Source organism: Rhea americana, unplaced genomic scaffold (genome assembly GCF_003343005.1).
Source record: "Rhea americana isolate MKP2758 unplaced genomic scaffold, rheAme1 scaffold_322, whole genome shotgun sequence".
NCBI lineage: Eukaryota > Metazoa > Chordata > Aves > Rheiformes > Rheidae > Rhea > Rhea americana.
The window spans coordinates 269,153-281,617 of NW_028186449.1; the positions used below are offsets into that span (position 1 = coordinate 269,153).

The 12,465-nt window shown below is 38.7% G+C and overlaps 1 protein-coding gene across 2 annotated transcripts in view; it reads left to right on the forward strand.

Moving 5' to 3' along the window:
- SCAF11 (SR-related CTD associated factor 11) overlaps positions 1-12,465 on the forward strand; it is a 163,824-nt gene that overhangs the window by 115,143 nt on the left and 36,216 nt on the right. Inside the window, exon 1 of one of the 2 annotated variants that reach the window (XM_085310661.1) lies at positions 8,154-8,179. The exons of the other annotated variant lie outside the window; for it this stretch is intronic. The gene's annotated coding sequence lies outside the window, so the exon portion shown is untranslated. Of the gene's footprint in view, positions 1-8,153; positions 8,180-12,465 lie in introns of those variants that run through there. 2 annotated transcript variants of the gene reach the window in all.

Sequence of the window (12,465 nt, forward strand, 5' to 3'; positions counted from 1 at the left end):
GCGGGGCCGGAGCGGGGAGTCGAAGCAGCTCGGGCCCTTCGCAGAACGCGGGCGGCAGCGGCGGCGCTGCCCCGGCCCCGCTCCCGCCGGGGCCCTCGCCTTGGCTCGCAGCCCGCCGGGGCGCCCCGCGGAGGGCGGGGTCTGCTGCCCGCTCCCGGCCTTCCCCCCTTCCCTTCTTCCCCTCCCCTGCGCCGCTCGCCGGCGTCGTGGCGCCGGCCGGGAGGCTGACCCCCGCCGGGGCGGCGTGACGGGCCGTTGCCCCGCCGCGGGGCCTGCGCGGCGCCCTGCGCCGCCCGGCTCGGCCCCCGGGGCGAGAGCGAAAACAAAGCGGGGCAGCTGCCACCGCGGCGGGTTGCCGCTGCCCGGGGAGCGCCGGCCTCGCAGCCCGCCCCTTGCCCGCTCCCCTGCGCAGGAGCCGCCCGGCGAGAGGTTTTGTGGAGCGGTAACAGCGGGCTGGGGAGCCCCGCGTCGTGGGGATGTGCGAGTGGGTTCACGTGGAGGCGTTCTTGCTGCAGCGCTGATGCGAACAAAGATCCTATTCAGGGGGTATAATGCTGGCCCTCTTCTCTGGGGTGAAAAGCTTCCTGCGAAGCGGGTTCTGAATGAGCTGCCTGCAAATTTTAAGTATCGACACGGACGCGTTTACTGGAGTACTGGCGTTCAGGTGGCAGGAGTTACTTTTAAGACTTCACAGTTGCGGAGAAAGTTACATGGAGAGACCAAAATGAAGTCCAACTCTACTCTCCGACTTGAAAACTTGAGGCTAACAGTCAGTAAAATTGTACTGTATAGTGCTGRAAACTGGAAAAGATATAGCTATTAAGCCAGTGAGACTCCCCATTTCATATTTTCTAGAGTACATTGTGTCCTAATTTTTTCCCCTTTAGTGTATATTAAAGAATATTATTAGACTAAGCCTCAAATATAACCCATAAGTTTATAACTTCAAAGCACAATGATTTGGSATAAGACTAACTCCGGTCCCCTTCCTTCCATAATATTTTTATTCCGGAATGCAAATGAATCTTAAGGTTTTGAGGAAGAATGAGATACAGGTAACTGTGTGAAGAGTCAGATACTGATGTTTAGTATCAGTAACTAGATGTGGTTGGCAAAGAAGCATCTTTTTAAAATGACAGATTATTAAGGCTGTTTATGTTGAAGTAAGGACTTACATAATGGATCAGAATGTTATTGAACAGCTGTCTTAAGGTTGTGATTCTTACAAACGTTTAGAGCTTTGGTAATCTTAACTGGAGATCAGGCAAATTTATTTTTAGTATTATGTTTGTGTGTTGTTAATGTACTTGGCTTTTAATTCGGGTTCCAGTGGATCATAATTCTAACTGAAATGTAATTTAACTTAGCAGAGTTCTGCTGCAGGAGTGTTGGAAGTTTCTTATACATGGAACAGGAAGATTGGGAGATGTCCTCATYATGGTTTCTTTCCACCTCAACAGAAATAAGCATTAGGTTTCTTAAATGAAGTTACTGTTATTTAGTTGATCAGCCATCATAATCTGTCTCTCTYAACTGAAAGGTGTAGAGATTTGCAAAGTAGAGAAACAGAATAGCATCCTCTGTAGCTGTATAAAGAGGACCTGGAAATGATCCCAAGTACGTTTTCAGATACTCCTCTCGAATTTTAGGAATRTGATGTCTATTCTGTTTTTGATTGTACCTCTTAGAAGAGACAAGATAAATAGATTGGAGAATTATTTAGCTTTTTTTTCGTTTTTCACAATGTCATAGCTCTTGCTGCTTTCCTTCCAGTGGTTTACAGTTGCTGATGTGTCAACTTTCAAAGCAATAAATGACCCAAGTAAGAAATACAGCACTTTCATGTTCCACTCCTATTAAAGTGTGTTTGTGAATAAAGTYCAGGCATGTGCAGAATGGACAATAACTATGTGGCTTTAGAGGAAAAAAAAAAAAAAAACTTATCCAAGTGGTCTTACAAGAGGCTGTTCTTCAGACCCATTGTAAAAACAGTAAAACTATCACCACCAGTTCCTTTCATATTCAAGTTATATTTTAAGATCAGGAATGCTTCCTCAGGAATTTTATTTTATTTTAACTTTTTTTGGTCATTAATTTGTAGTGCTCAAACACTTTGACACAGCATGACGGAGTTTTACTTAACACTGAGATTTAAATATACACTACCATTACTCAGCTATCACTTTTAAAATATCCAGATCATGGAATTTCTTTGTGCTCTCAGTGACTATTTGACAAACCTTGTCTATGACTTCTAGCCTCAGGTTTTATAGAGCCTGTTGCTACTCCTGATGCATGATAGTTCTACTCTGGTTACAAGCATCTGTTTTTACCTATCATAGGATTTCTAGAGATTCAGTGGAAAACTGTTCATAGAAGCTGTGCAGGGCTTATGTGGTATTCTTAGCAGAATCAACTACATTTTTCCTGCTTTTCTGATTATTACAAAACATAACCCAAAATTTAAGTTGCTTAAAGCTGGCTTTTAATAAATTATTTTAAGCATAGCTTTATTTCAATCAATTAATATATTTAAAACTTTATATATGATATTAAAGAAAAAAACAATATTGGAAAAAGTTTGATAGCATTACCAGAAATGCTTGAAGCCTTACCTGGTACAAACCCACTGTTCAGTGGTGAGAATTTTCTTGCAAGAAATCTCAAATGGGAAAGGGGGAGAGATGMTCCTTTCTCATCATGAAAAAAACATTCAGTTCAGTTACCAAATAATTAATCTAGTTAGTAGTAGTATTGACAAGCACTGTTATCAGCTTGGATGAATGAATTCTGAAATGGCTGCGGTTAATCAGCTAAACTAAAGTTTAGCTAAGCTTAAAGTAGATTAATATGTCTCTTTGCTGAAGAGCTTCTGCCTTTTTTTTTTTTTTTTTTTTTTTTGCAGACCTAGAAATAGTGTTGAATTGACTTACACCTTAAAAGTATTTGTAAAGAATACTTCAGAACAGGACTAATTTGTGACTTTTCAGCCACACAGGCACATTTTGTTTCTTCTGTGTATATACTAGTCTCCTTTGCCCCCAAAGAACAGTGACCATGGTCTGAGAGGATATGAGAGTGCAGTAAGATTGTCTTCTCTTTCTTTTCCTACTTGTTTGGTCATCTTGCTTCCTTACCCTTTGCCTCCCTTGGTGTGGGGAGAGAAAAAGAGAAAAAAYAGTGAGGAATGGGGCATGGTTTGTAAGCAGAAAGCTCATGAACATTTGGGTTTGGGGTCTGAGAATCACTTGGTCTTGGTATCTTTAACTGCCTGCTCAAGGTCGTCATTCTACTTAAATTGTTTGTCCTCTGCGGCCATGAAATATCAGGCAGAGAACTGTGGCTGCTGAGAGGTGGAAGGTGAACGCATGCRTGTCTTGCTGTTCCCTAAAGCTGCAACTTTACTGTCCTGAACAATTTTCTGTTGCCTCTCTTTCTACACCTAGGACTGATAAGAGAGCCAAAGACAGGGTGACTGCATTGGAGGGTCTTTCAGTGGTTGAATATTTATCACCTACAGTTCAATTGCCCACATCAGATTAAACAAGCAGGTTTTTTCTGTCAGGAATAAACAAAGTTAAGGAAAATGCCTTTTACATTTAGAAGTATTACTTCCCTGCAGCTGATTTTTATGGCGCATCTGATTGGTTGACATATTTTTCCCTAAGTTGTTTAGTTAAGAGAAATAAACTTCAACCAAATGTGGAAGTTGTCATTAACAGGCTGGGGAAATAGTAAACTGACTTGATAAAGGATGATTTGATTATCTACTGAGTAGGCAAGATTAAAGTAAATGTTGTATAAAATGTATTGAATCAGRTATCGCATACACAAAGCCAACATGTACATGTATTGTGCTAAAATAAGTATTTTCACCTTTGCACCTAAATCTCCGTGTGGCAACACTATCTTTTTATTAAATAATGCTCTCAAAATATCTCTKGTCAACAAGTACTCTCCCTTTTTAGGAGACTGTAATATCTGMGTTTTATTATCTCAGACATTGGATCACTTAAATTTGGAGTTTTCTTCTTTTTTTTTTTTTCCCCCCGATAAAGCTTTTTCCGTGATCTGTGTATTTGTATTTGAAGAGATTGAAGACAGTTTGGTTAGTGATCCATGGACCGGATCATAGCTTGGTGCATGCAGTGATTGGAATACAACTATCACTATCTTTTTGTGTTTTCGTGGCAGAATAAGTTCTGTGTTTTTGTGGCCAGTGGCGTTTCTTCTAAGATTACGTGTGTGTATGTAAGGAGGAGGAGAGAATTGGGGAGAAAAATGTGTGCTTTTTGCTACCAAGTAGGATATTGAAGAAATACTTCCAATAAACTGTCTTCTAATGCAGAGYGCAGTGGTTAATTTGCAATATCTGATAACTTTTTCTAATAGACTCCTGTAACTATCTGTTAATAGAGATGTTATTTAAGGATTGGTGTACTCCCATTAAAATGTGGTCTTTGTTACACTGTTGTTAGTCTTTACTGCTTAATTGTGACTTCAAAAGTAATATCTACAAGTAAGTGTAACTGATACATTGGTCCATTTTGAACTTTACAAACTATACTAGTTTGGAAAACTTCAAGTGAGTTAACACTTGTTGTCTCTCCACTTACTACTTGGCTATGAAAAGTAGTGACCTCTGTGGATGGACAGGTGTAATAAAAATATAGTAATTGGAAGTGCAGTGAAATGGTTGTGGAAAAAAAGTAGTCTGTTAGGACTGCCTTGAGTTTGAGTTTTGTCTTGTATGTTTCAGGTACCTATAAAAATGAGGCTAAAGTATATCTTTCTCAACCTGTATAGTTGTGATTTGAAATGTAGGTTTTTCAGCCCTAGCAAGAAGGGCAGCTATTCCAACTCTTAAGATGGGTTGGTTGGTGCCAGCAGTTATTTTGTGGTTTACCCTGGCAAGCAGCTTTGAAGGATCAAGTTCATCCTYATACATAGCTTCTAATATTATTGATGTGAAAAATTTAGTTTCTCTTAGAAACTTTGCAACAAGGTAATCAGTATATTAAAAGAGGTTGATTATTTAAGAATTTGCAGTAAAGTCCTGCTTTGTTACAGGGGATTTATTGATGCTACCTGTGTGATGAAAGTAACTGGAATGATGAGCATGTTTCTCTGTTAGCAGACTATTTTCAGAAGTGGAAAGTAAAGATGATGGAGTTCAGGTTAGATTTTTTCAGCCCAGCTCTGGCTTGTCTCCTTTTTTTTGTGTTAACAGCTTCTGTTACCTTTTGTCTRTTGATGTTAAATGAGGAAAACCTTCTCTCATGTATCTGTCTTGCATTACTGGCTCTATTTTTTCTAGCTTTATTTTAACTGTCTTGAAAGTGTTCACTGAGTAAAGACTTCGAAAGCAAGATCAACAGTAACTCTTACTTTCCCACCTCTACTACTTAAATGAGGTCTAATGCTTTATTGTTCTGTAAAATATTTTAAGAGATTCTGTGTAAAATACAGTGACTCAAAATTGTTTCATTTTTCATGCTGAATACTTTGTGAATTCTCTGTTTTTCCACCATTTTTTTGAAAAATCAAATGTTTCCTTATTTTATTAGAGATTTAGAAAARGTTAAATTGTAGGTCTCTGACCTAAGCTTATAAAATACTGTTATGCAAAGTGGAAAGGAAATAGAGCATCATGTTTCAGACACTATAGCTTTCATCTAGTGCATTTTTTTAAGAGTGTTCCTGAACAAGGCAAACCCTTTTATTAATGGGCTTTTTGTCTTTGTTTTCAAATGTATTTGTATATTTTACTTGTAAGCTTGATTTACTTTTTATGGAAACCCATCTCTTTTTAAATACTCAAAGAGTAAATATTACTAGACACTTGATGCTTAAAAGAAGAGCATGCTTTTTGATAGAGGACTCAAATTCAGTATATTTTTATCTTAAGGGTGTATACAGTTATATGTAATCTTCAGTAGTGGTTTTTTAGTTTTAAATATATAAAATGGTAGGAGAGCCTATATATTACACACATTCTATTAGAGGAACACTCTTCAGTTTGCAGAGGTTCAACATTCAGAAGCTGAGAAATAAGACTACTATGATGTGGACAGAAGGGGAAAAAAAGTTAGTTTTTAAGCCCTTGCATACTGTTTCTTCCTTTGAAAAATGTAGTGCTTCTTCCTCTGGCTGCATACAACTTTCTAGTCACCTACCACTCTGGCTTCATTGTTCCATTAATTTTTGCGTAGTGTGTGTACTTCTTGCCATTGCTGCACCCTCTGAGCTTTCTGATTGGGTTCAGTCTTGCTCTGTGTTTACTCCATCTGTTTTGACCACCTTTTTTCCTTCCATTGATTTCAAGTCTTAATTTTCTACTTCTCACTATCTTTGCCAAGGTCCTTTGGTTCAGCCCATGCTTCCCTGGTGTTCGAGTCTAGCTGCTTGGGCATGTTTAGGATGGTGTTAAAGAAACATAAAGATGGCCTTCCTAGTTTCTTTAGCATCAGAGCAATGACTGCACCAAGTCCTGCTGTGTTGCCATAGCACTGGCTGGAGTATGTTCATTCATCTTGTGGGAATGTTGCATGTGCAGCATAGCTAAGGGATAGGAAGTTCAAATTATTAGTGTATGCTAAGTGGAAATCCAATCTACAGAAAAATTGAATGCAGTGAGTAGCAAAAATCTGCTGAGTAAATATAAACTTTACTTTTTCCAGATCTGTGATTTTGCCAGGCACAGAAGAGTTGCATCTGCAGGACACATATTCTTGATCTCAGTGACCCACAGCCAAATTTCTACTTTTTGCTGGAAAGCATGAAAGTATTGGTGCTTTCAAGTTGCGGAAAAACATAAAGAATGTGAGAAAAGCACTTTTTTGGCAACTATTCTTGGAAATGACTGAGCCATTTTTGCTGACATTGATCTATAACAGCATCCCCTCCAGCTGCGAAAGTATACACGTGACTAAGGACTTTTCTGCAGCTGAAGATAGGGTCGTGAGTTTATGCTGTGATTTGGTTTAGTTTTGATTGAGCCATGCACCATAGGAATAGTATCTGATCCCTAATTAGTTCCTATTATTTCTAAATCTCAATTTCACACAGTTTAGTCACAGACTGCTGAAAGAAACACCTAAGCACTGACCACTACATTTATGAGAACATTGTGAAAAAGTACGTCATACTGGGTTTTTTTTATGTTAATCACTACGCTACTTCCATGTCTTATCACTAGTATATGAAAATAAATGATATACCACCTGGCATATATGGATCTTCTCCCAGTAGAGGTGGTTATGATACAGTGCTTGTTTTGGTTGTGATTTTTGTTGTGCACATGCGAAACAGTACAGTGCATATTACTTTAATAAAAATACCCTTTTGGAAATTAAAAAAACAGATTGGTCCTCAGTTTCTGCAAATACTAACTTCGTCCTTTTTGTCTTAGAAACTTGTGTTATTTTTTTCCCCTGTCCTCTGCAAAAATGAATATGTTCTTGCCTGGAAGCAGTTAACTGTGATTCCATGACATAATATGCAAACCCCAGTGTTTGTTCTGCCTTACAGTTTACAGCTTATATAAAGATAAGGCCTGAGGCTTGACTCTGATATTTCAGAAAATTTCTAGACAGTAGTATTATGAGTAGCATTCTTATTGAAGAGTTACCTGCAGYTACCTTAGGCCAGTGCCTAGGGAARATGCACAGCTTTGTCCCYGATACTTTTACATTCACGAGAGCTAACAAAGGCTGAAGTAACCTAGGCTGTCCTCTGCTCAAATGGAGAGGAGTCTTCTGACAAACCTGAGAAAAGTGGCTGAAGCGCCAGTAGGGACAAGAGTATAGATTTGAACTGCAGGTTAGATTGATCAACTGTGAATACATATTTTGAATCAAAGGATACTGCACTGTGACAACTAATTCCCAGAAGTGCTGTCTGTCAGGTGGGGAGAGGGATGGGTGGGTTGCTTGCTTGCTTGGTTGTTTTCTCTCCCTTGCATAAATGTAGGTAAGCTTCACCCAGTTTTCAGTCTGTAAACTGAATTTGTCTAGGCACTGGGCCATCTTGGTTGTCAGTGGTCATCCTTGATGTATGAATAATCCTTGATGTATGAATAGTACTAGAACTGTTGTTTCTCTCTACTTAATGTGCAGATTTGTGTGATCTGATCAGTTAACCTCACAGCTGCAGGGGAGATACTGAAAATGCTTGAGAGGTAATTGACTTACATTGTTCACTTGTGGAAGGGAATCTACTGAGTTTCTTACTGCTTCTTACTGGGTACAAACCTTTGGGGTGTCCCCCAAACTCATTTTTTGCTCTCTATCGTAGTGAAACAAAATGTTTCATGGTTGACAGTGCAGAAAGATGAGAAATGAAATTTGCCTTCTGTAGATAATAATGCATCAGTGCCAGTAAGGTAACTGATGATTCAGTGCTGAACACAAATTTGCCATGTCTAAAAGGTGCTAACAGCTGTGCAAGCTTGTAATCAGCTGTTGCTCTTGCCTGTTCATGAGCTTRCTTAAAAAAGGGGGCTTAGCCTCATGTGGTAGCATGGTGAGAATTTATGTCTATAGGGTAACTTTTTTTCCGTGTGTTTTGGACAAAGACATGGTTGAAAGAGAACAAACATTCCTTCTTTCTATGTCCTACTTCCTTTTTCTTTATTACAAGGTACAAATCTGTGGGAATTGTCTTTACTGTGGGAAAGAAAGGAGCATGAAGACTGGTAGATCAGGGGAACAGGTTAATGTAGGATTGTGATATTGGGCCATTGAATCTTTCTTTTGTGTGAGAATCAGAAGTTAATGAGATGCTCTGTCAAACACTGACTAGCTTAGGGATTTGGTCCTGACAAAGTTAAAAATAAGATCTGGAGTGTAAYGTGCTGTAGGTTTTTTCCAGTTTGAAGTCATTCAAAGCTAGTATGAATGTCTGTCAAACCCCAAAACAAACATAAGCAAACAAAAAAGACTTTCAAATCTTTTCTAATCTCCTAATCTTGCTGGAAGATAYGCTGAAATTTCCCAGGACAGAAAGATATGTGATGTGCCTTAGTAGATAGGTACTTGTTGGTGACACTAACTTCACTGCTGTTTTTCAGTGTGTCATATGTGTAGAATTAGTTCATTTTGGCTTTGATAATTCTTGTTTAAGAGCATTGTATCAGCATCATGCCATTATGCAGGTATTGACACTAAAGTATGAAGTTTGTGATACAAAGGTGTTTTCAAGTTGGCAGTGTTTGGTTTAGTTCAGAGTCCTGCTGAAGCTTTTTGAATAGTGTTTTTCCTAAGCAAGGCTAGCACAAGTATTCATTTTCATGTGTATGAATAATATAGCATGCACATACAAATATCCCTTCAAAATATGTGGGCTAGGAGTTGAATAACAGTTATTTTAAAGTGTTCTCCAGTTACTGTTAGCAATTGTGGATTACTGAAGAAATGTGAAGATAGGCATGGCCTGTCAAGACTGTGATGCACGAACTGGTGTTATGTTGTTTGGTTAGCTTCTAATACTGTCCAGTAAACTAAAGTGTTTTAAGTGCAGAAGTTAGGCTTGTAGCAGCATCTTGACACATAACACTATRTAAAAGTCCTGTTGTGCCCTATAGTTCATTCTCAAATATGAGTGKTGTTCTTTTTTTAATGTTCTAACATGTTTGGCATATGTCTTCCAGGTGTTAACTTCAGTGAGGAATACTGTCTACTCCTTGACTTAACATGAGAAGTTCTTTATGGCAGGTTTTAAGCCAGTTTTTGATTATAACCTTTATACAGGAAGAAGATTATCCTGTGTGTCTGCTGTAAGGTTCTAAATCTTCCCTGAAACTCTTAACCTGTCTGACCATCAAAAGAGCTACTAGATGACATAACCTTCTCCTAAGCAAGGGATGCATGCACAACTCAAGGGAAATATGTGCAAACGCAGCTTGAGAAGCTGCCATAATGGCTCATATGTTATTAGTGTTGTTGTTGTGTATAGTTTTGTAAATGTTCACTGGGCATGTAAGCATTGTGTGTCCTTGGCTGATATTCATTCTTACTGAGGTGGCCGCAAAACTGAAAGTACTAAATCTAGTAGGGACACAGCTGTAGYTAGAACATATGCACAGTAAGTATGCTTACTAGTTCCTTGCTGTTAGGAGTGTAGAAAAAGAAATGCTGAGGCGGCTATCCAATTATGTTTTCCTTCTGTGTAGGGAGGAGGAAGGTAGGCAGAAGGGTATGTACAATGGCAGAACTCTAGCTATTTGACTTCAACAGTTTTATCCTTTGCWTTTTCATGGAGCTTGCAGGCAATCCTGGCCCTGCTACCTCCTTGAAGGGTGCAGTTTCAGAAGGAAGTTTTAGTCTAGCATCTTGCTTCAGTGAAAAAGGRTGCAATCTCATTTTAGTTCTTCCTCTCCCATTCTGTCATTTGGAATGCCATCAGGTCATCTCTGGCTCTTGGTTAGCTGAGTTTGCTCACAAATGCTAGTGAGAAACAGAGCAGCTTCTTCTGGCAGAAAACTGTTAGCTAAACTCTCTTGGGTAACTGCATCCTTAGCGAGCTTGGAAAGACACTGCTTAAATCAGCAGTGTCTCCTTGCCTGAATAGCACAGATTCTTTGCAAAACACTGGATCTACATGAATAGGCTTAAACCACCTATAGAAAAAGGTTGCTTTTCTGTTCCCCAAAGCACAGCACTGGTCTCTTTCTTCATCTTGTTGGTTTTAGAGCATTTCTTTTGGGAATGCAGACAGGGTGCAATTTAAGCATACAAGGAGTAAAGATCCTCCCTGAAAGCCCTCTTTTGAGTGTGTGTATTGGTTTCATTCTCACTAAAGTTCTGAGCAGTGAGATTTCACTACACAAAGGGACAAATCCAGAATAAGTGCTTCCAGAGCCTCACTTACTGGAGGGCAAATAMTACTACTGAACTGTCATTTGAACTAATCTATCTACCTATCTCAGGTTCTTCAGAAAAATTAAGTTTTTCCAATTAAGCTGTGAAGGCTTTTGAACAGTTAGAAATACCCAATAGTTTCATCTCTTTCCTGGAGTGTGCTAGACTGATAAGCTTTTCACCTACTAGTATTGYTTTTCTAATGTTTGGCTGAGATCTGAAATACTAAGCATTTCCTCAGACCATCTCTAAGGCAAAGAGTTGCTGCACCTTTGGCAGAAGACTTCGAATGACTTTTAATCACCAGTTGGACATTTGTTCCTTAATAGTTCAGAGGTTATGGGAAACTCCAGAGCATGTTCCTTGTTCTAGYGTTAGTAGCTTAAAAACTTTTGTTTATGCTATTTTTTTTTCAAGGTGTGTGTGCTCCTTAAATTTGCTTGCTGAGGGAGTGTCTTAAACATCCTTCTGAAGTTTCTTAACGATCATCAAAATATGCATATGGCAGGTTAGACCCCCGACTATTTTAATTGCTGCTGGAAAGTTTGATGAAAAAGGGTGTTTGTGTAGTTTGTATACATTAAGTAGATGTATTTATTTAATAATGAACATATGGTTGACTAAACCTGAGCTAATAAAGAAATCTGAATACAGCTAATAGAATGCCACAGATCTTTCAAGAGATCCTGAAAATACTCTTACAGAAACAGGTGAAGTCACTCCTAAAATTAAGTTTTCACTTGTCAGATTCTCTCAGTTGCTGCATCAATACTTATCTCACTTATTTCACCTCCTGCCCTCACTCAAGAAGAGGGATTTCTTATGTAGCATGCAGCTGTGATGAAAACTTGGGAAATCCAAATCTTTTTAAAATTTAGAAGAAAATAAAGCAATTTATTAATTAAAACAGTTTTTTTCCAAGGTTTCTGTGTTAAATAGGATGTTATCAAAATGTACATATTACACTTTGTTTCAGTAGTAGTAAAATTAAAATCCTCTGCTGTTTTGTGAGAAATGCAGTGTCAGGCTGGCAAAGAGATAATGATGATTTGTTAAGTGTGTTAATGGTGCTCAGTATCTGTTCAAATAATAGATTTTGTAAGAAGAGGGATGTAGTGCAACACCAAGGTTTTTAGTTAATGTTATGTCAGAATCTTAGGATCACTATTTTGTTAATTACTGTCACTCTGCAACAATTTGTGGGATGTCTTTAGTAAGACTGTAACAGATAGACTTTCTATTAAAAAATAATAAAGAGCTTCTGTAGGTTCCATTTCTGCAAACTACCTTATTGATCTCAAGATTTTTATAAGCATGAACTCTGCCACCACTCCTTAATTATAATTTGGTATYTACATCATGACTGTTGAAAACCTTGTCTCTGGTTGGATGCAGGGTGCAGATTGCTTAGCCTTTTCTTTAGACAGGCTGAGCTGTGAAGTGTGCTGGAACCTTGGCGATGAGAGAAGCTTGAGCACAGCTTGTGCATTTTTCTGCTTTTGTAAAGGATTRTTGAGGCTTCCTCAAGACTTAGTATGCAAGAAGTCTTTTTTAAAGCTTTTGTTTTTTCCTACTCACCCTTGATTTAAAGTCTCTGAGACCAAAG